Below are 22887 nucleotides of genomic sequence, written 5' to 3' on the forward strand. Positions count from 1 at the left end.
AGGGGGAGGCAAAATACATTACTATGGGAGGGGGATGGTGTGAAAGGTGACAGAGGACACCACAATGTGGGAGGAAGGGGGGGCAGAAGATGCTACTATGGGGGGGGGGGTGTAGGGTGGCAGAGGATACTACTGTGGGGGAGTGGTGAGATGGGTGGCAGAGGATACTACTGTGGGATGGTTGGAGAGACTGGTGTGAACGGGGGCAGAGGATACTGTGAGGGGGGAGTGGTGTGATGGGCGGCAGTGGTTACTACTGTGAGGGGAAGAGGTATGCAGGGGGGCAGTGGATACTACTGTTTTTTTGGGGGGGTGATGTGGGGGGGTGGCAGAGAATACTACTGTTTTTGGGGGGGGGGTGATGGGGGCAGAAGATACTACTATGGGGGTGCAGTGGTGTGATGGGAGGCAGAGGATACTACTGTGGGGTGGGGAGGGAGTGGTGTGAAGGGGGCAGAGGATGCTACTGTGGGGTGGGGAGGGAGTGGTGTGAAGGGGTGGAGGAGGTTACTACTGTGTGGGAGAGTGGAGTGAAGGGTGGCAAAGGATACTATTGTGGGGGGGGGGGGGGTATGGAGTGGTGTGAAGGGGGTCAGAGGATACTACTGTGGAAGGGGGGTAGTAGTGTGAAGGGGGGGCAGAGGTTACTACTGTGGGGGTCTCTGTAGAGCTACAAGTCCCAGCACACTGTACCTGCAGAGGACTATGCTATGGGGGGCGGGGGTTGCAGAGGACACTACTGTGTATATAGGGGTGGGAGGAAGGGGGGGGGGCAGAGGATGATACTGTGGGGGGGGGGGAGTGGAGTGATGGGTGGCAGAGGATGCTACTGTGGGAAGGGGAAGTGGAGTGAAGAGAGCAGAGGATAGTGTGTGTGTTGGGGGTGCTGTGAAAGGGGGCAGAGGGTACTACACTGTGAGGGGGGGGTGTTACGGGTGCAGAGGATACTACTGTGGGGGGGGAGTGGTGTGATGGGTGGCAGAGGATACTACTGTGGGGGGGGGGGAGTGGTGTGAAGGGGGACAGAGGATATATTGTGTGGGGGGGGGGAGTGTGTGAAGGGGGCATAGGATACTACAGTAGTGGGGGGGAGTGGTGTGAAGGGGGCAGAGGATACTGTGGGGGGTTGGGAGTGGTGGGGGCAGAAGATACTACTGTGCCGAGGGTGTGTGTGAAGGGGGGCAGAGGATACTACTCTGGGGGGGGGGGGGGAGTGGTGTGAAGAGTGCAGAGGATACTACTGTGGGTGGGGGTAGTGGTGGTGTGAAGGGGGGCAGAGGAAACTACTGTGGGTGGAACTGGTGTAAAGGGGGGCAGAGATTACTACTGTGGGGGGAGAGGTGTGAAAGGTGGCAGAGGATACTACTGTGGGGGGGATGGTGGGAAGGGGGGCAGAGGATACTACTGTGGGGGGGGGGAGTGGTGGGAAGGGGGACAGAGAATACTACTGTGCGGTGGGGGAGTATGGAGTGGTGTGAAGGGGGCAGAGGATACTACTGTGGGGGAGGGGGGAGTGGTGTGAAGAGGATGCAAAGGATACTACTGTGGGGGACGAGTGGCATGAAGGGGAGCGGAAGATACTACTGTGGGGAGGGGGGAGTGGTGTGAAAGGGGGCAGAGAATACTACTGTGGGGGGGGGTGAAGGGGGCAGAGGATACTACTGTGGGGGTCTCTGTAGAGCTACAAGTCCCAGCACACTATACCTGCAGAGGACTCTGCTATGGGGGGCGGGGGGGGGGGTTGCAGAGGACACTACTGTGTATATAGGGGTGGGAGGAAGGGGGGGGGCAGAGGATGCTACTGTGGGGGGGGGAGTGGAGTGATGGGTGGCAGAGGATGCTACTGTGGGGGGGGGGAAGTGGAGTGAAGAGAGCAGAGGATACTGTGTGTGTTGGGGGTGCTGTGAAAGGGGGCAGAGGGTACTACACTGTGGGGGGGGGTGTTACGGGTGCAGAGGATACTACTGTGGGGGAGTGGTGTGATGGGTGGCAGAGGATACTACTGTGGGGGGGGGAGTGGTGTGACGGGGGACAGAGGATATATTGTGTGGGGGGGGGGGGAGTGTGTGAAGGGGGCATAGGATACTACAGTAGTGGGGGGGAGTGGTGTGAAGGGGGCAGAGGATACTGTGGGGGGTTGGGAGTGGTGGGGGCAGAAGATACTACTGTGCCGAGGGTGTGTGTGAAGGGGGGCAGAGGATACTACTCTGGGGGGGGAGTGGTGTGAAGAGTGCAGAGGATACTACTGTGGGTGGGGGTAGTGGTGGTGTGAAGGGGGGCAGAGGAAAGTACTGTGGGTGGAACTGGTGTGAAGGGGGGCAGAGATTACTACTGTGGGGGGAGAGGTGTGAAAGGTGGCAGAGGATACTACTGTGGGGGGGATGGTGGGAAGGGGGGCAGAGGATACTACTGTGGGGGGGGAATGGTGGGAAGGGGGACAGAGAATACTACTGTGCGGTGGGGGAGTATGGAGTGGTGTGAAGGGGGCAGAGGATACTACTGTGGGGGAGTGGTGTGAAGAGGATGCAAAGGATACTACTGTGGGGGACGAGTGGCATGAAGGGGAGCGGAAGATACTACTGTGGGGAGGGGGGAGTGGTGTGAAAGGGGGCAGAGAATACTACTGTGGGGGGGGGGTGAAGGGGGCAGAGGATACTACTGTGGGGGGGGGGCAGAGGATACTACTGTAGGGGGAGGGAGTGGTGTGAAGGGGGACAGGGGACACTACTGTGGGGGTGTGTGAATGGGGAAAGAGGATACTACCATTCTACTGTGGGGGTGAGTGGTGTGAAGGGGGGCAGAGGATGCTTCTGTGGGGTTGGGGGGTATGGAGTGGTGTGAAGGGAGGTAGAGGATACTACTGTGGGGGGAGGAGTTGTGTGAAGGGGGCAGAGGATGCTACTGTGGGGTGGGGGGTGTTGTGAAGGGGGCAGAGGATAGTACTTGGGGGGGGGGGGGGAGAGGTGTGAAGGGTGGAAGAGGATACTATTGTGGGGGGTATGGGGTGGTGTGAAGGGGGGCAGAGGATACTACTGTGCCGAAGGGGGGTATGGGGTGGTGTGAAGGGGGGCAGAGGATACTACTGTGCCGAAGGGGGTCAGAGGACACTACTGTGGGGGGGAGTGGTGTGAATATGGCAGAGGATACTACTGTGGGGGGGAGGGGTAGTGGTGTGAAGGGGGGCAGAGGATACCGCTGTAAGGGGGAGAATGGTGTGAAGGGTGGGCGGAGTTTACTACTGTGGGGGGGGAGAGGTGTGAAGGGTGGCAGAGGATACTTCTATTGGGTTGGGGGTATGGAGTGGTGTGAAGGGGGGCAAAGGATACTACTGTGGGGGAGGAGTGATGTGATGGGGGCAGAAGATACTACTGTGTGGGGGGGAGGGGTGTGAAGGGAGGTAGAGGATACTACTGTGGGGGGGGGGAGTGGTGTGAAGGGGGCAGAAGATGTTACTGTGGGGTGGGGGGAGAGGTGTGAAGGGGGCAGAGGATACTACTTGGGGGGGGGAGAGGTGTGAAGAGTGGAAGAGGATACTACTGTGCCAAAGGGGGGTGTGAAGGAGGTCAGAGGATACTACTGTGGGGGGAAGTGGTGTGAAGATAGCAGAGGATACTACTGTGGGGGGGGAGGGGTAGTGGTGTGTAGGGGGGCAGAGGATACTACTGTGGGGTATGGAGTGGTGAGAAGGGGGGCAGAGAATACTACTGTGGGGGGGGAGTGGTGTGAAGGGGGGCAGAGGATACTACTGTGGGGGGAGAGGTGTGAAGGGGGGCAGATGATACTAATGTGGGGTAGGGGGGAGTGGTGTGAAGGGGAGGCAGAGAATACTACTGTGGGGGTGAGTGGTGTGAAGATAGCAGAGGATACTACTGTGGGGGGGGGGGGGTAGTGGTGTGTAGGGGGGCAGAGGATACTACTGTGGGGTATGGAGTGGTGAGAAGGGGGGCAGAGAATACTACTGTGGGGGGGGAGTGGTGTGAAGGGGGGCAGAGGATACTACTGTGGGGGGAGAGGTGTGAAGGGGGGCAGATGATACTAATGTGGGGTAGGGGGGAGTGGTGTGAAGGGGAGGCAGAGAATACTACTGTGGGGGTGAGTGGTGTGAAGGGGGGCAGAGGATACTATTGTGGGGGAGTGTATGGGGTGATGTGAAGGGGGGCAGAGGTTACTACTGTGCCGAGGGAGGGGGTGTGAAGGGGGGCAGAGGATACTACTGTGGGGGGGGAGTGGTGTGAAGGGGGCAGAGGATACTACTGTGGGGGGAAGGGTAGTGGTGTGAAGGGGGGCAGAGGATACTACTGTGGGGGGAGAGTGGTGTGAATGGGGGGCAGAGGATACTACTGTGGTGGGGGGAATGGTGTGAAGGATGGCAGAGGATACTACTATTGGGGGGGAGTGGTGTGAAGGGGGGCAGAGGATATTACTGTGGGGGGGGTGTGAAGGGGGGCAGAGGATACTACTGTGGGGGTGTGTGAAGGGGGGCAGAGGATATTACTGTGGGGGTGTGTGAATAGGGGCAGAGGATACTACTGTGGGGGGAGAGTGGTTTGAAGGGGGGGCAGAGGATACTACTGTGCTACTGTGGGGGGGAGTGGTGTGAAGGGGGGGCAGAGGATACTACTGTGGTGGGGGGGAATGGTGTGAAGGATGGCAGAGGATACTACTGTTGGGGAGGAGTTGTGTGAAGGGGGGCAGAGGATACTACTATGGGGGGAGGGTGAAGGGGGGCAGAGGATACTACTGTGCCACTGTGGGGGGGAGTGGTGTGAAGGGGGGCAGAGGATACTACTGTGGTGGGGGGGAATGGTGTGAAGGATGGAAGAGGATACTACTATTGGGGGGGAGTGGTGTGAAGGGGGGCAGAGGATATTACTGTGGGGGGTGTTGTGAAGGGGGGCAGAGGATACTACTGTGGGGGTGTGTGAAGGGGGGCAGAGGATATTACTGTGGGGGTGTGTGAAGGGGGGCAGAAGATACTACTGTGGGGTGGGGGGGTATGGAGTGGTGTGAAGGGGGGCAGAAGATACTACTGTGGGGGGGAGTGGTGTGACGGGGGGCAGAGGATGATAAAAGGATAAAAACACGAGTGCTGGGTAACAAGCATCTAGCATTAAGGTGAAACCACAGACCCTTTAAATAAATATGTCATGCAGAAATGCAGCGCTGAGAACAAATATTAAAAGTGAAAAAATTATATAAGTGTAGGCGCTAATGAGCGCTATAGATGATACAATACAGTGGTATCGTCTAATTATGACGTATTGGTATAGTGAACATAAACATAAAGTGAATAAATAGGGACTTTCAGTGATCCATATATGACATAAGTCCAAATGCAAAAGATAATAAATAAATATAAGTGAAATCCATGACTCGGTGGCTGGAAGCTTTTCTATAATATTGCACTAACCAGAAGCATAATATAAAAACGCATTTGTGTATATAAATCCCATCATGGTCATCTGGATACGGATGGGGGTGTTACGAATCATCTGGCGCACGTCAGGTGATCAGCAGACCTCACTCACAGGTTCCAGGGGCATTAAGTCCGATGTTAGAGACCAATACTGGGAATATAGTGGGTGTATTTGCAGGATTCCACCTTAGGGGCTTGTTGAATAACGAGCCAGAAAAAGAATCTTTGATAGTGCAGTATTTTTTATTATTCAAGGAATGTGATAGATAATACACTCACATCTGGCTACAAGCAATAGTAAAGATGGCCGCCGGCCTTCCTTGCGGCCTGTGTGGTGTGACTTCAGTAGCTGGGCTCCTCTCTAACGCGTTTCGTGCTAGTGCACGTTTTCAAAGGGAGCGTGCTAGCTGCGAAAGTCCTGCTTACAAAGGGCTCACGCGCATGCCCGGTTGAGTGAAAAGGCGCCATCTTGCCCAACTCACGCATGCGCGAACTGAATAAAAACTGGACTTCTCAACAGAGAGAACACAACAGCATTGGGGAAAGAAAAAAGCACATATACTGCCTCAAATTCAATGGGAACAGTTATGTTATTAAATTCTTGCTTAATGGTGTTATAAGAGTATCTACAATGTGATTATATTCTAAAAAACGAGACCGGAAGCAACAAAGTCACCATTTTCCAGTAGCCCACTATATAGAGACGCCGTGATAACGGGACTCTAAATAATAGAAGGCCAGCATAAGTCATATATTGGGACTACAAGTCCCTGATATAGCAAGAAAAATTATCCAAATGATAAAGGGATATATATATATATATATATATATATATATATATATATATATATCAGGGTGGATTTGATTTAAATCACTAGTCAGTAAGGCTTGATGTAAATCCTAGTTTTCTACATAAAGACTAATTCTTGCTGGTATAACTTTAATATGCAAATAGATGAAGATTTTTAGAATAACAACTTTTCATATTAGTTTTTTTATCCCCAGTTTAATAGGTTAATCATTCATATTTGGACAACTTTTCTGTTGTACTTAGGAAGGAGAAAAATAATCATTACCTTAATAATAACAATTTAAATAGATTTATTCATCTGAAACAATAACATTCCAGCATATGTGATTTGCTTAAACATCCATGTTTGTTAACTAATTTGGCTAAACAAAATGTATATATTTTAAGAAACTTAGACTGTCAGCCCCTTCCTCCTCACACTTAGTTTCACTTCCTTCTTGTGCAGATCTATTCCACTCCAAACAATCAGAAAAATATTGTTTCTATTCTATTCACTGAACTTCTTGAAACTTAGCAGTGAAGGGGTTGATTCTGTATTCATAGGTTTGTAGAAGTTAGGATGAAGGTCTTTTTCTTAACTCTGTTCATGTTATAACATTTTTGCTGTGAAGAAGAGGCATGTGATCTCCGCTGAGTCAAATTCAGTTTTGAGAACTACAAAAGTAAACCAAACATCTGTGATAATGGTGTCCGTTTGTGAACCAGAGGTAATAGATCGCTGCTCAGTTCTCCGGCATTCTCGGAGAACAAAGTTCTCCTGTGAATGCAGTTTATGAAGCAGTTCTCCGAACGAAGGGAGAACGGTTTCCAAACGCTGGATAACGGTCTACAAACTGTGAAAAACGGCTCATTTTACTATAATCTCTCCAGATTATAGTAAAAGACCAGTTTACTAAGCAGAGGTAAATTATCTCTGCTTAGTTTTCGGTCCCTCTGATTCTCCAGCTCTGGGCTGGAGAATCTGGACGGAGAACACAGATCTCCAGAGAAGGGCTGACAGGATCTCCTGAGTGTTATAAACTGTGAATGACCAGAGAATAGCTGAGATCCGTTGAATCGCAGCTATTCTCTGGTTCACAAACGGACACCAATATCTTGTAGGCAGAGAAACTGCCCAATAATCTTACAAAAACCTCTGGAAGAGCATGACATTGTGAATGGATTCATGGAATTTATTTACCAAAAAAATCCTTATTCTACATAATTATAAAACAAATCTTTATTTCATGATGGAATAACCTTTGGATGGTAATATATTTTCCTCAAAAAGCATTTTATTTAAACAAATCCAATTTAAATAAAAAAAATCAGATTTAAATAAAAAAAATCAGATTTTTTTTATTTTTCTAAACAAATCATTGATTTTTATCCACCCTGATATATATATATATATATATAAAGATATATTGTATAAAACAATGCTGTGTGTGAGTCCTATAATACAAATGTATGACATTAATAAAAAAAATCAATAAAATATAAAAGCCTGATGAGATATGTAAAATTAAACAAAAGATATATCCAAAAATAAAATCCATATTAGCAATACAAAACATAAAATGATATTTAATCATACATAAAAAATATATATAAAATGACTGAGGAATGAAATTAATAAAATTAAGATCTCAGATTAAATAACTATAAAAATAAATGCAATAGTTATTTAAAATAAAGAAAAATACATAAACAGCGCAAAACACAAACCTCTTCACCATAAATTGACATTTATCAATATCTAAAGTGTTCGTAAATAATTGTGTCATAAATAAATGAAAAAGTCCTTCTTCCCAAAGGTGTATAATAAATACAACAAACAAATCTTCTCCCAAAGAAATTGTGCTTCCACCATCCACCAGTGAAAAATCAACATCAACCGCACTCACCAGATATTGGTGGGTATTGCGCCTTTTAGGATTTTAGGGATCCTATGCCCCCTCTAAATTCTCCAGAACTCTTTATCCACCTTGACTGATATGATGCTCTCCTCCAACTCACTCCTTAAAGAGCTCCCCCGCAGTGCAAGAAAAAGAAATACCATAGTGTAATACTGCCAGTAACATTCAATAAAGTAAAAGTAATACCAGGCCACTGACATGTTCAAGGAAAGTTAAAAGCATTTGTTTATTAGCCTCATTGGCTCACACATATCCTCATATCCACAGTAATAGCAGGAACCTCACGGACTTGCAGTTTGGCAGAGGATGACCATGTATTCCAACCTCAAAGATGGCCGCTTGAAACGCACCCCTCAACGTGCTTCCACTCACTGGAAGTTACGTAGATCGTATTGACGGCAGACCGGAAGTGCATTGACGCGTTTCGCCCCACCCACAGGGCGTTTTCAAGACATCACTCCCAGTCATCAGCCACTTTTTATACAGCCCAGGGCACCTCCCCTATCATACATTATGCTAATCCCCAATAGACGCTTATGCCTAAAACATCATCCTCTGCTCACCAGTGTGGGATTCCTTCACACTTGGTAATCCAATGTCTATACTATTACAAAGTCGGTTAATCTTAATACGGTATTATACACACAATTATCAAATGGTTAAAATTAGAGGAATTACCACAACCCCACATGGATAATGAATGCAATTTATTACTCTCAGTTATTTATAAGCACCATCATATGTGCCCATAACAAATAAGAATAAAATATAAAAAAATATAAAAAATAAAGAAATATAGAAAAAATATAATACAATAAAAAATAAAAATGAAAATAAATATAAATTAAAATAAAAATATAAAATACAATTAATTACAACCACTTATAGGGCATAAATTACACTCAGTTCCTTTACCAATCAGACAAGAAACAATTTATATCGATCTCTGCATTTAACCCCTTCGAAATTAGTGTCCCCATTTGGTAAATCCATTTAGTTTCATTTTGTGATATATTTTTTAACCATATCACCCTCTCTCCACGGAGCATCAATCCTATCTATTCAACAGAATCTTAAAGATGTCGGGTCCCTATTATGGCACACTCTAAAATGGTGTGACAAACTGTGATATTTAAACCCTTTTTTAATATTTCTAATATGTTCACCTAATCTTACAGATAATTTCCTGGTGGTTCTCCCTATGTACTGGAAGTTACAAGAACACTCCAGCAAATACGTAACATGGGTACTATCACACGATATAAACTTTTTAATTTTATATGATGAACCATTAGAACATGATAGAAAGCTGTTATAGTATCTATTGTTATCACCTTTCAGATGTTTACAGCTGTACATCGTTTACATTTGACGAACCCCACCCTATCCAAAAAGGTTACCTTCTTCCTTGGTATATCAGGGACATTTTTAACTAGTCTATTTCTTAATGTTGGTGGCTTCCCTTAGATAAACATGGGCCTCCTTGGATGTATTTTATTTAGGACCTCATCTCTTTTTAGAATCGGCCAATACGTTTTAATAATCCTTTCCACCAATTTAAATTGACTCGAATAACCCATTACAAAGGTCACATCCCCTACTTTCCTATCTTTGTTTTGTTGTTTTACTAGCAGGTCTTCCCTTTTAATTTTGTTAGCCTGTTCCAAAGAACAATAAGCAAATAAAAATGCTACTCTGAGGAAGTCACGAGGGCGTGACGCAACGCGTCAGTACGTCATTTCCGGTGACCCACTTCAGGTCGGACGCATGTCTTGGCTCCATTCTCTGATCCATGCAGTACACCCTTACTAAGTGGTGGTAATGTGTTTTTATCATTTTTTACACGTGAGTGGGCATTTTTATTTGCTTATTGATGGTAATAAAAGGTTTTACACTATGTAGGATGTCCTGTTTTTATATCTTTGATGCTATGTGGGGAGTGTGACCTGAGATTGCTAGCAGCAGTGGAGTCCATACTACCTCCTGGCCTGGACGTTGCCTTGGATTGGTATTCATAAGGCGAGTTGGCCCTTGTGGTCACCGCTTTGAGGTGAAGGGCCATTTCTGCCATTTAGGATTTATCTGCACCGTTTTTGAAGATCACCTATCACGAGCACACAGCTGTTGACCAACAGTTACTTTGCATGTTGGATATCCATATTGTTTTCCAGCACTATTGTGGCTTTTATACAGTCTCTTTTGGACTTTCACTCATGATTTATTTATTTCTATAGGAGGGACCACTATTATTATATCTTTTTCATTTATTTATTGGTCACGGTTTGCCGTGTTTTCATCCCTATAGGGGTCACACGATTTATGTATCAGTCCCCTAGTGGACCAGGGGTGGCTGGTTTGTATTTTTCCCCTATTGGGAAAGGGTTCACTTGGTAGAGTACAGTCTGTACCTGTTCACCATCAGCAACACTTTATGCGATCCGTTTGGATCATCACTTTGGTTTGTCACTTTGTTTATGTCAATTTATTTGTCATGTGTATGCTTATTTTACATTTCTTGTGTTTTGTACTGTATTGTTAGCGCTTCACTATTTTTTTATAATTTGTACAAAATTTATCATCTTGTTTATACACCGTAAGATCTAAGAAATCTATTGCTTGTTCACTGATATTATTGGTGAATGATATGTTTAATAGGTTATTCCCCATTTTCTGGATAAATTGTTCCAATCCTTCTCTCGTGCCCTTCCATATAATGATGATGTCATCTATAAACCTCCTATATACTACCAGTTCCTGGTTCCTATTTTCAAAAATGGCCTTACTTTCCCACATACTCATAAACAAGTTCACCACTGACGGCGCATATTTGGCTCCCATGGCCACACCCATGGCTTGCCTATAAAATTTATTGGAATGCCAGAAGAAGTTGTGTGTCATAGCTAAATCAAGACTCTTGAGAATGAAATCTATTTGTTCAGATCTCAGTCCTGATTTTGTCTCCAGTGCCCATTTAACTGATTCAAGTGCATCACCGTGTCTTATGTTTGTATACAAAGAATTTACATCAACACTTGCCATGATACAATCTCCTTCCTCTCTAATATTCTTAAGTAAGTTAATTAAATCATCACTGTTCCGGAAATATGCAGGAAAAATAGGAACCAGGGGCTGCAAAAATGTATCTACATACTTCCCCAATCTAGAGAACAGGGAATCAGTTCCTCTAATAATGGGTCTTCCAGGTGGTTTTTGCTAATTTTTATGAATTTTAGGCAGCTGATAAATGACCCGTACTCTTGGAGCATTAGGTACCAAATATTTACCTTCCTTTTTGTTGAGTATTCCTACCCTTTCTCCTTCTTTGATATGTTTGACTAGCTTCGCTTTATATTTTTTAGTGGGGTTATTCTTCAACATTTCATAGGTATTGTCATCATCTACTAATCTGTTCAACTCTGCATAGTAATCATTTTTATTCAACACCACAACCCCTCCCCCCTTAACTGCTGGTCTAATTACAATATTTTTCTTCTTATCTAATTTTTGAAGTCCCCTTATTATATCCTGTTTATTTCTTAACCTAGGAATGGATAGTTTCTCCAAATCATGTTCCACCATTTTTTTGAATGTGTCAACACAACAATTATTCCCTATCTTGGGATTAAATACCAATTTATTTCTCAGTTTAGTGTGTAAATAAGGACCTTCGGTTTCTATCCTTATATTTTTACCTAAATAAAAAACATGGGTCATCACTCCTTGTGTCCAAAACTGGTCCGACATCACTAGTGCCTTTATTCATCTTATTACTCCAATATGTCTTGAGATTGATTTTTCCAATGAATTTGTGTAGATCAATATATGTTTCTAGTTTATTCAACTTCTTATCCGGTGCAAATTTCAAATCCAATGATAAAACTTTCAATTCCTCTTCATTTAAAATACAATCACTAAGGATAAAAATCCCTTGATTTACATCGACCTTTTTCTTTTTCCTCTGCCCCCCTCTGCATCCTCTCCTTCTACCTCTCTCCAATAGGGGTCCTGATAAACCATAGGTGGTCTCCAACCTCCCCTTCCCCTTCTGGGGGGGTGGTAAGGTCCCCCTCTTCCCCTCATATGGAAAGAACCTCTTGCTCCTCCCCCTCTCCATGGGGGTCCTCCATATCCTCCCCTTGGAAAATCCTCTCCTTCTGTTTTATAACCATATCCCCTAGGGGATGACATACCCCGATTTTTAAGGGGTTCAAATCTATTCTTCGTGGGTATTTTATACCTAGGTGTGTTCTCTCCATATGTATATTTAATAGGAGTTGATTTTATGTTCCTATTCCGGGGATTAGTACTAGAATTTTGTTTAGTTTTAGATGGAGGTGATTTTTTATTTGAATCATCAGTTCCTCCTTCAATTGAGGAATTACTCAAATCATTGGTGCACCTAGTGTCATCCTCCTGCCATTTATATACATTATTGGATTTATAATCCTGCATATCTCTACAGTATTTTTTGACTAAACAAAATTGTAGTACTAATCCCCGGAATAGGAACATCAATTCATCTCCTATTAAATATACATACGGAGAGAACACGGATAAGAAGTTGAATAAACTAGAAACATATATTGATCTACACAAATTCATTAGAAAAATCAATCTCAAGACATATTGGAGTAATAAGATGAATAAAGGCACTAGTGATGTCGGACCAGTTTTGTACACAAGGAGTGTCATCCATGTCATCACTCCTTGTGTACCCATATAGAAACCGAAGGTCCTTATTTACACACTAAACTGAGAAATAAATCGGTATTTAACCGCAAGATAGGGAATAATTGTTGTGTTGACACATTCAAAAAAATGGTGGAACATGATTTGGAGAAACTATCCATTCCTAGGTTAAGAAATAAACAGGATATAATAAGGGGACTTCAAAAATTAGAAAACAATAAAAATATTGTAATTAGACCAGCAGATAAGGGGGGAGGGGTTGTGGTGTTGAATAAAAATGATTATTTTGATTATTGATTCCTATTTTTCCTGCATATTTAAGGAACAGTGGTGATTTAATTAACTTACTTACTTAAGAATATTAGAGAGGAAGGAGATTGTATCATGGCAAGTGTTGATGTAAATTCTTTGTATACAAACATAAGACACGGTGATACACTTGAATCAGTTAAATGGGCACTGGAGACAAAATCAGGATTGAGATCTGAACAAATAGATTTCATTCTCAAGAGTCTTGATTTAGCTATGACATACAACTTCTTCTGGCATTCCAATAAATTTTATAGGCAAGCCATGGGTGTGGCCATGGGAGCCAAATATGTGCCGTCAGTGGCGAACTTGTTTATGAGTATGTGGGAAAGTAATCCCATTTTTGAAAATAGGAACCAGGAACTGGTAGTATATAGGAGGTTTATAGATGACATCATCATTATATGGAAGGGCACAAGAGAAGGATTGGAACAATTTATAGAGTAAAATGGGGAATAACCTCTTAAACATATAATTCACCAATAATATCAGTGAACAAGCAATAGATTTCTTAGATCTTACGGTGTATAAACAAGGTGATACATTTTGTACAAAAACGCATTTCAAGGAGGTTGACAGGAATGGTTACATTCCGAGTCATAGCTGCCATCACAGAAATTGGTTAAAGTTCATTCCTAGAGTCAGCTTATCAGATTGAAGTGTAATTGTGATGATGATAGCATATTTCAGAGTCAATCAGAGATGTTGCTAAACAGGTTTAGAGAGAAGGGGTATAAAGAACAGGTTCTAGCACGCTCTTTGGAACAGGTTAACAAAATTATAACGGAAGACCTGCTAGTAAAACAACAAAACAAAGATAGGAAAGTAGGGGATTTGACCTTTGTAACGGGTTATTGGAGTCAATTTAAATTAGTGGAAAGGATTATTAAAAAGTATTTGCCGATTCTAAAAAGAGATGAGGTCTTAAATAAAATACTTCCAAGGAGGCCCATGTTTATCTACAGGAAGCCACCAACATTAAGAAATAGACTAGTTAAAAATGTCCCTGAAATACCAAGAAAGAAGGTAACCTTTTTGGATAGGGTGGGGTTCTTCAAATGTAAATGATGTACAGCTGTAAACATCTGAAAGGTGATAACAATAGATACTATAACAGCTTTCTATCATGTTCTAATGGTTCATCATATAAAATTAAAAAGTTTATATCGTGTGATAGTACCCATGTTACGTATTTGCTGGAGTGTTCTTGTAACTTCCAGTACATAGGGAGAACCACCAGGAAATTATCACGTGCCAGTGCCCATCAATGCCACATATCAGTGAGCTGCCTTTCAATGTCACCCATCAGTGCCAGTCAGTGCCGCCTATCAGTGCCAGTCAGTGTCGCCTACAAGTGCCGCCTAACAGTGCCAGTCAGTGCTGCCTAACAGTGCCAGTCAGTGACGCCTATCAGTGCCATATATCAGTGTCATGTATCAGTGCTGCCTTCCAGTGCCCATCAGTGATGCCTGTCAATGCCCATCAGTGCAACCTACCAGTGCCTCCTCATCAGTGCCCATCAGTGCCACCTATCAGTGTCCATCAGTGCAGCCAATCAGTGCCCATCACTGCAGCCTCATTAGCGCACATCAGTGAAGGAGAAAAATCACTTACAAAATTGTATTACAAAAACTAAGAAAAAACTTTTTTTTTCAACATTTTCAGTGGTTTTTGGTTTGTTTAAGAAAAAATAAAAATCCCAGAGGTGATTAAATACCACCAAAAGAAAGCTGTATCTGTCTCAAAACAATTATAAAAAATTCATATGGGTACAGTGTTGCATGACCACGCAATTGTCATTCAAAGTGTGACAACACTGAAAGCTGGAAATTGGCCTGGACAGGAAGGGGGTATAAGTGCCCGGTAGGCAAGTGATTAAGATTCTGTGGAATAGATAGGATTGATGCTCCGTGGAGAGGGGCTGATATGGTTAAAAATATATCACAAAATAAAACGAAGTGGATTTACCAATTGGGGACATCTGAAAGGTGATAACAATAGATACTATGACAGCTTTCAATCATGTTCTAATGGTTCATTATATAAAATTAAAAAGTTTATATCGTGTGATAGTACCCATGTTATGTATTTGCTGTAGTGTTCCTGTAACTTCCAGTACATAGGGAGAACCACCAGGAAATTATCTGTAAGATTAGGAGAACATATTACAATTGAGTATTGTCCGTGATACTTTTTTTATTTGCACTAACATACGATTTTGAGGACAAGCTTTCGGGGTATGTCCCCTTCTTCAAAGTCCAAACAGTACTATACAAATCACAAAGTTTAAGCAGAATGTTAGAAGGGATGAGAAGAGAGAGAAAAAAAAAAAAAGGCTACAGATAAGATACAGCAAGAGCGAGGGGGGGGGATACTACACTCACACAGAGGGGGTCAAGCTTAGCCTAATAGTCATAAAACTGTCGGATAATGATTGAGGAATCCCACATCCAAGTTAAGGCCGTTATCTCTTGTGTCAAATAGAATTATCCTTCTTAGCTCAAAGGGAGGGAGGTTGTAGGAGTTGTGAGGGGATAGGGTCGAGGGGGCAGGTGGTGAGGCGGCATTTTGTCGCAAATGCACTAATACGGCTACAATCACCTCGAGAACATATTAGAAATATTAAAAAAGGGTTTAAATATCAGTTTGTCACACCATTTTAGAGTGTGCCATAATAGGGACCCGACATCTTTAAGATTCTGTGGAATAGATAGGATTGATGCTCCGTGAAGAGAGGGTGATATGGTTAAAAATATATCTCAAAATGAAACGAAGTGGATTTACCAAATAAGGACACTAATTCCAAAGGGGTTAAATGCAGAGATCGATATTAATTGTTTCTTGTCTAATTGGTAAAGGAACTGAGTGTAATTTATGTCCTATAAGTAGTTATAATTAATTGTATTTTATATTTTTATTTTTATATTTATTTTCATTTTTATTTTTATTATTTTTATTATATTTTTTTCCATATTTCTTTATTTTTTCTATTTTTTTCTATTTTTTTTTTATTTTTGTATTTTATTCTTATTTGTTATGGGCATATATGATGGTGCTTATAAATAACTGAGAGTAATAAATTGCATTCATTATCCATGTGGGGTTGTGGTAATTCCTCTAATTTTAACCATTTGATAATTGTGTGTATAATACCGTATTAAGATTAACCGACTTTGTAATAGTATAGGCATTGGATTACCAAGTGTGAAGGAATCCCACACTGGTGAGCAGAGGATGACGTTTTAGGCATAAGCATCTCTTGGGGATTAGCATAATGAATGAGAGGGGAGGTGCCCTGGGCTGTATAAAAAGCGGCTGATGACTGGGAATGATGTCTTGAGAACGCCCTGTGGGTGGGGCGTAACGCGTCGACGCACTTCCGGTCTGCCGGCAATACGATCTACGTCACTTCCGGTGAGTGGAACGCATGCTGAGGGGTGTGTTTCAAGCGGCCATCTTTGAGGTTGGAATACATGGTCATCCTCTGCAAAACTGCAAGTTTATGAGGTTCCTTCTATTACTGTGGATATGAAGATATGTGTGAGCCAATGAGGCTAATAAACAAATGCTTTTAACTTTCCTTGAACATGTGAGTGGCCTGGTATTACTTTTACTTTATTGAATGTTACTGGCAGTATTACACTATGGTAATTGTAATTGTGTGTAAATGCACCTTTCTCCTACCTCCACTCTTAACTCCAAAACGCATTGACTCCTGCTATATTCAGAACAAATGGTGTATTTATATTTGTGTATATGTTGACCAGCTCTCACCTTTAGTTGCACCCGTTTTACGATTGGTGTCTGTTTCCTGAGAGAAACATCCCCCACTACTCATGTGAGCCTTATCAGCTTCTAATTGGGGTGGAGTTGAATGCTCATTTGAGCATCTCCCTATAAATTTAGATCAGCTCATGGGGGAGATCTCTGATGGGGGGCACAGTCTGTGATGGGGGTGCTGCTTCAGATTGAGTGCAGCTTAGAACGAGTGCATAGAAGAAGCAGTTAAACGCAGCAGTTGAACTAAAGCAGGAGAACTCAAGCAGCAGGAAGACACAACAACAGCAAGAAGCTCTACTGCATGCTGGAAGACTGCAAGCAAACACCCTGGGAAACCTCTTACATGCCTGAGACCCACTCTGTGTGCCTTTATATAATACACCCCTCTTCTCCTTATCATATTACTATCCTCTGTCCCAAATCTCATTTCTTTACCCCTCTGCTCCACCCCACAACCTGTACATCTCCCCCTCACTGCTATCATCTCCCTACTATTGCTCTCTTCACCTCCCCAAAATGCCTCTTCCACTCCTCCTTCTCATTTTCCTCTCCTCCATTCCCAAAATCCATTCACTATATCCCTCTGCCCCTCCCAAACAATTGTATATTGTGTCCTCACTGCTTCCTTTGCCCCTCTATGGCACCCACCACCTCCTCCTATTACTCCGCTCTCCCACTGACCCCAACACCTCCACTAGGAGTTTCTCACGCTCCTGCACATCCCGCTCCCATGCCACCTTTCTCACCCTTCTCCTCCTCCTAGCCGCGGGGGACATCTCCCCGAATCCTGGCCCTCCACCTCCCTCACCTGCTCAACACCCTCCCACCTCCACGTCCTACTGCAACCCCCACAACTTAATATCTGTCCCCCTGCTCCCTAAAATCCCCCCCCCCATTTTCATGTGCACTCCTGAACGCCCCTTCGGTGTGCAACAAGCTTACCGCCATCCACGACCTCTTTGTTTCCGGCTCCCTCAACCTCCTAGCGATCACGGAAACCTGGATCCAGCCCACTGACTCTACCTCCCCTGCTGCACTCTCCTACGGAGGTCTCACCTGGACCCACTCACCCAGGCCTAACGGTCGTAAAGGTGGTGGGGTTGGTCTGCTCCTGTCACCGCAGAGCACCTTCCGAGTCCTCCCAAACCCCCCCTCCCTATCCTTCTCCTCCTTCGAGGCCCACTGCGTCCGACTATTCTCCCCAACCCCCCTGAAGATTGCTGTGATATACCGGCCTCCTGGATCTATACCCCGCTTCCTGGATGACTTCTCCTCCTGGCTACCCTTCTTCCTCTCCTCTGAGCTACCCACCATCATCCTTGGGGATTTCAACATCCCTGTCAACCTCGACAACCCAGACACAGCCCGTCTCCTCCACTTAACCTCCTCCTTTGCACTTGCACAGTGCATACAATCCACCACCCACTCTGACGGAAATATCCTGGACCTTGTCTTCTCCAACCGCTGCGCCCCCCACAACCTCACTAACACCCCCTTCCCTCTCTCTGACCACAACCTGATTACCTTCTCTATCTCCTCGTCCTCCAACTCCTACCCCTCCAAATGTCACACTACTACCAGCCGTAACCTCCGCAACCTTAACCCTGCCTCCCTCCACTCTGCAGCTGATCAACTCCACGACCGCATCCTCCCCCTGTCCTGCCCCGACTTGGCTATGACCGCCTACAACAATGCGCTCTCAACAGCCCTTGACTCACTTGCGCCTTTAACCACACGCAACATCAGACCCCGACCGCTCCAGCCCTGGCAGACTGATCACACCAAAACCCTCAAACGACAAAGTCGTGCCCTGGAGCGACTATGGCGCAAAACCAAATCCCAACAAGCCTTCACCCGCTATAAATCTGCCTTCTGCACCTACACCTCCTCCCTCCATGCTGCCAAACAGGCCTACTTCTTGACCCTCATCAAGGCCCTCTCCTCCAATCCTCGCCGACTCTTCTCTGCCTTCAACTCTCTACTCTCTCCACCCCCACCTCCACCCAGCACCTCACTCACTGCCCTTGAGATTGCCAATCACTTCAAAAACAAGATTGACACAATTCGCAAGGACATTGCTGCAACTCACACGCCCTCTCAACCCGTCCCCTCTCACACAGCTACCCCCTTATCCCCCCTCCCCCTCGACATAACCCGCAGGGACTTCGTCGCTGCTCAAACTCTCTCCAACCCCCTTCACCCTCACTCAGCTACCCCCTCATCACCCCTCTCCCACGGCCCCACCACTGCTCTGACCTCCTCTTCCACCCCACCCTACATTCCTCATACTGAAGCTCCCCCCACACTCCGCACCTTTGACCTTACTACCATCGAGGAAGTCTCCAAGATCCTCTCTGATGCCCACCTCACCACCTGCCCCCTCGACCCTATCCCCTCACAACTCCTACGACCTTCCTCCTCCATCCTACGCTCCCTCACCCACATCTTCAATCTCTCCCTCTCCTCAGGCACTTTCCCCTCCCCTCTGAAACATGCACACATCACCCCCATACTTAAAAAGCCCTCCCTGGACCCCAATGACCCGAACAACCTCAGACCCATCTCCCTGCTCCCATTTACATCTAAACTCCTCGAGCGCCTAGTCTACACCCGCCTATGCTCTCACCTCAACGACAACCACCTCCTCGATCCCCTACAGTCCGGCTTCCGTCCCCTACACTCCACCAAAACTGCCTTACTCAAACTCTCCAACGACCTGCTAACCGCCAAAGCTAATGGCCACTATTCAGTGCTCCTACTCCTTGACCTCTCTGCGGCCTTCGACACAGTCGACCACCCCCTCCTCCTCAAAAAACTACACTCCCTCGGCCTCAGAGATTCTGCTCTCTCCTGGCTCTCATCCTACCTGTCACAACGCTCCTTCAGCGTTACCTATAATGCTACCACCTCCCCCTCACTCCCCCTCTCTGTTGGGGTCCCTCAAGGCTCTGTCCTCGGGCCCCTTCTCTTCTCCATCTATACCTCCTCCCTTGGCCAACTCATACACTCTCACGGCTTCAACTACCACCTCTATGCCGACGACACACAAATCTATCTCTCAACCCTCCACCTCACCCCCTTGGTCTCAGCCCGAATCACACACCTACTGAGCGACATATCAGACTGGATGTCGCTCCACTTCCTTAAATTGAACCTCTCCAAAACCGAGTTTCTTGTCTTCCCCCCAGCCCGGACTCCACCCCCCATTGATTTCTCCGTCACATCCAACAACGCCACCATCAAACCCGCCCCGCAGGCCAGAGTACTGGGTGTCATTCTGGACTCCAACCTATCCTTCCAGCCCCAAGTCCAATCTTTAACAAACTCGTGCAGACTCCACCTCCGCAACATCGCCAAAATCCGCACGTTCCTAACCCCAGAAACCACTAAACAGCTCATCCACTCCCTCATCATATCACGACTCGACTACTGCAACTCCCTCCTCACTGGCCTGCCCCGCCGCTGGCTATCCCCGCTTCAGTCGATCCTGAATACGGCTGCCAGACTCATTCACCTTTCCAACCGCTCTGTCTCCGCCACCTCCCTCTGCCAATCCCTCCACTGGCTTCCGATTGCGCAACGGATCAAATTCAAAATCCTAACACTGACGTACAAAGCCGTCCACCATACTGCCCCGAACTACATCACTGACCTAATATCCAAGTACCGCCCAGCACGCACACTCCGCTCCTCACAAGACCTCCTTCTCTCTAGTTCCCTGGTCTCCTCCTCCCATGCCCGCCTCCAGGACTTCTCCAGGGTGTCACCCATCCTCTGGAACTCCCTGCCCCAACCCATCAGATTATCACCTACTCTCCTCTCCTTTAGGCGCACCCTGAAAACCCATCTCTTCAGGGAAGCCTACCCCACCACCTGCTAACTTGCCGACCTCCTCCACTCTTCCTACCACTCCATCCCCCACAGCTATCTCCTCCTGTGCCACCACCCCCTCCCTCCTAGATTGTAAGCTCGAAAGAGCAGGGCCCTCGATCCCCTCATGTTTTGCATTGTTCTGTCACATGTTCTGTCCCCCTTTGTAATGTACAGCGCTGAGCGAACTATTGGCGCTTTATAAATACTGTATAATAATAATAATGGTATTTCTTTTTCTTGCACTGCTGGGGAGCTCTTGAAGGAGTGAGTTGGAGGAGAGCATCATATCATTCAAGGTGGATAAAGAGTTCTGGAGAATTTAGAGGGGGCATAGGATCCAGGGTGGATTTGATTTAAATCAAACTGATTTAAATCACGATTTAAATCACTAGTCAGTAAGGCTTGATTTAAATCCTAGTTTTCTACATAAAGACTAATTCTTGCTGGTATAACTTTAATATACAAGTAGATGAAGATTTTTAGAATAACAACTTTTCATATTAGTTTTTTTATCCCCAGTTTAATAGGTTAATCATTCATATTTGGACAACTTTTCTGTTGTACTTAGGAAGGAGAAAAATAATCATTCCCTTAATAATAACAATTTAAATAGATTTATTCATCTGAAACAATAACATTCCAGCATATGTGATTTGCTTAAACATCCATGTTTGTTAACTAATTTGGCTAAACAAAATATATATATTTTAAGAAACTTAGACTGTCAGCCCCTTCCTCCTCACACTTAGTTTCACTTTCTTCTTGTGCAGATCTATTCCACTCCAAACAATCAGAAAAATATTGTTTCTATTCTATTCACTGAACTTCTTGAAACTTAGCACTGAAGGGGTTGATTCTGTATTCATAGGTTTGTAGAAGTTAGGATGAAGGTCTTTTTCTTAACTCTGTTCATGTTATAACATTTTTGCTGTGAAGAAGAGGCATGTGATCTCCACATACCAAGCATCTGTGATAATATCTTGTATCTTGTAGGCAGAGAAACTGCCCAATAATCTTACAAAAACCTCTGGAAGAGCATGACATTGTGAATGGATTCATGGAATTTATTTACCAAAAAAATTAAACATATACAGCCTTATTCTACATAATTAAAAAAACTAATCTTTATTTCATGATGGAATAACCTTTGGATGGTAATATATTTTCCTCAAAAAGCATTTTATTTAAAAAAATCCGATTTAAATACAAAAAATCAGATTTAAATAAAAAAAATCATTTTTTTGATTTTTAAAAAAAAATCATTGATTTTTATCCACCCTGATAGGATCCCTAAAATCCTAAAAGGCGCAATACTCACCAATATCTGGTGAGTGCGGTTGATGTTGATTTTTCACTGGTGGATGGTGGAAGCACAATTTCTTTGGGAGAAGATTTGTTTGTTGTATTTATTATACACCTTTGAGAAGTAGGACTTTCATTTATTTATTTATGACACAATTATTTACGAGCACTTTAGATATTGATAAATGTCAATTTATGGTGAAGAGGTTTGTGTTTTGCGCTGTTTATGTATTTTTCTTTATTAATTGGTGTTTTACACTGTTGCACAGCAGCGTACCGTTACCTTAATTTCATTAAGATCCATTTTTTTTGTGCGCTGGGGTTTGTGATTTAGTTATTTAAAATAGTCGAATTATATAAAATTAAAAGGGGATAAAAAATTTAATGAAATTGACAAAAACTATGATAAAAAATTGGTAATAAGGCAATGGGATAATAAAAACGTAAAAATTAATAAAAAGAATAAAATATAGTTGTTTATAAACACATCAAAATGGTATGTATGTTTGTTTTGGAAAGGTTGAGTTTGAGGAAGTGGAGTGACATCCAGTCCGATATGTCACTTAGTAGGCTGGTGATGCGATCGGAGACTGAGGGGGTGAGGCGAGGGGTAGACAGATAGATTTATGTGTCGTCGGCATAGAGATGGTAGTTGAAGCCATGGGAGTTTATCAATTGGCCAAGGGAGGAGGTGTAGATGGAGAAGAGGAGGGGTCCGAGGACAGAACCTTGAGGGACCCCTACAGAGAGAGGGAGTGAAGGGGAGGTGGTAGTGTTATAGGTAACACTGAAGGAGTGCTGTGATAGGT

The 22887-nt window shown here is 44.5% G+C and overlaps 1 protein-coding gene across 1 annotated transcript in view; it reads left to right on the top strand.

Moving 5' to 3' along the window:
- Positions 1 to 22887, top strand: part of LOC149450486 (uncharacterized) — an 80122-nt gene that overhangs the window by 608 nt on the left and 56627 nt on the right. The gene's annotated exons all lie outside the window — the stretch shown is intronic.

This window comes from Staurois parvus, unplaced genomic scaffold (genome assembly GCF_062004578.1).
Source record: "Staurois parvus isolate SC_StPar_1 unplaced genomic scaffold, SC_StPar_1.0 ptg000574l, whole genome shotgun sequence".
NCBI lineage: Eukaryota > Metazoa > Chordata > Amphibia > Anura > Ranidae > Staurois > Staurois parvus.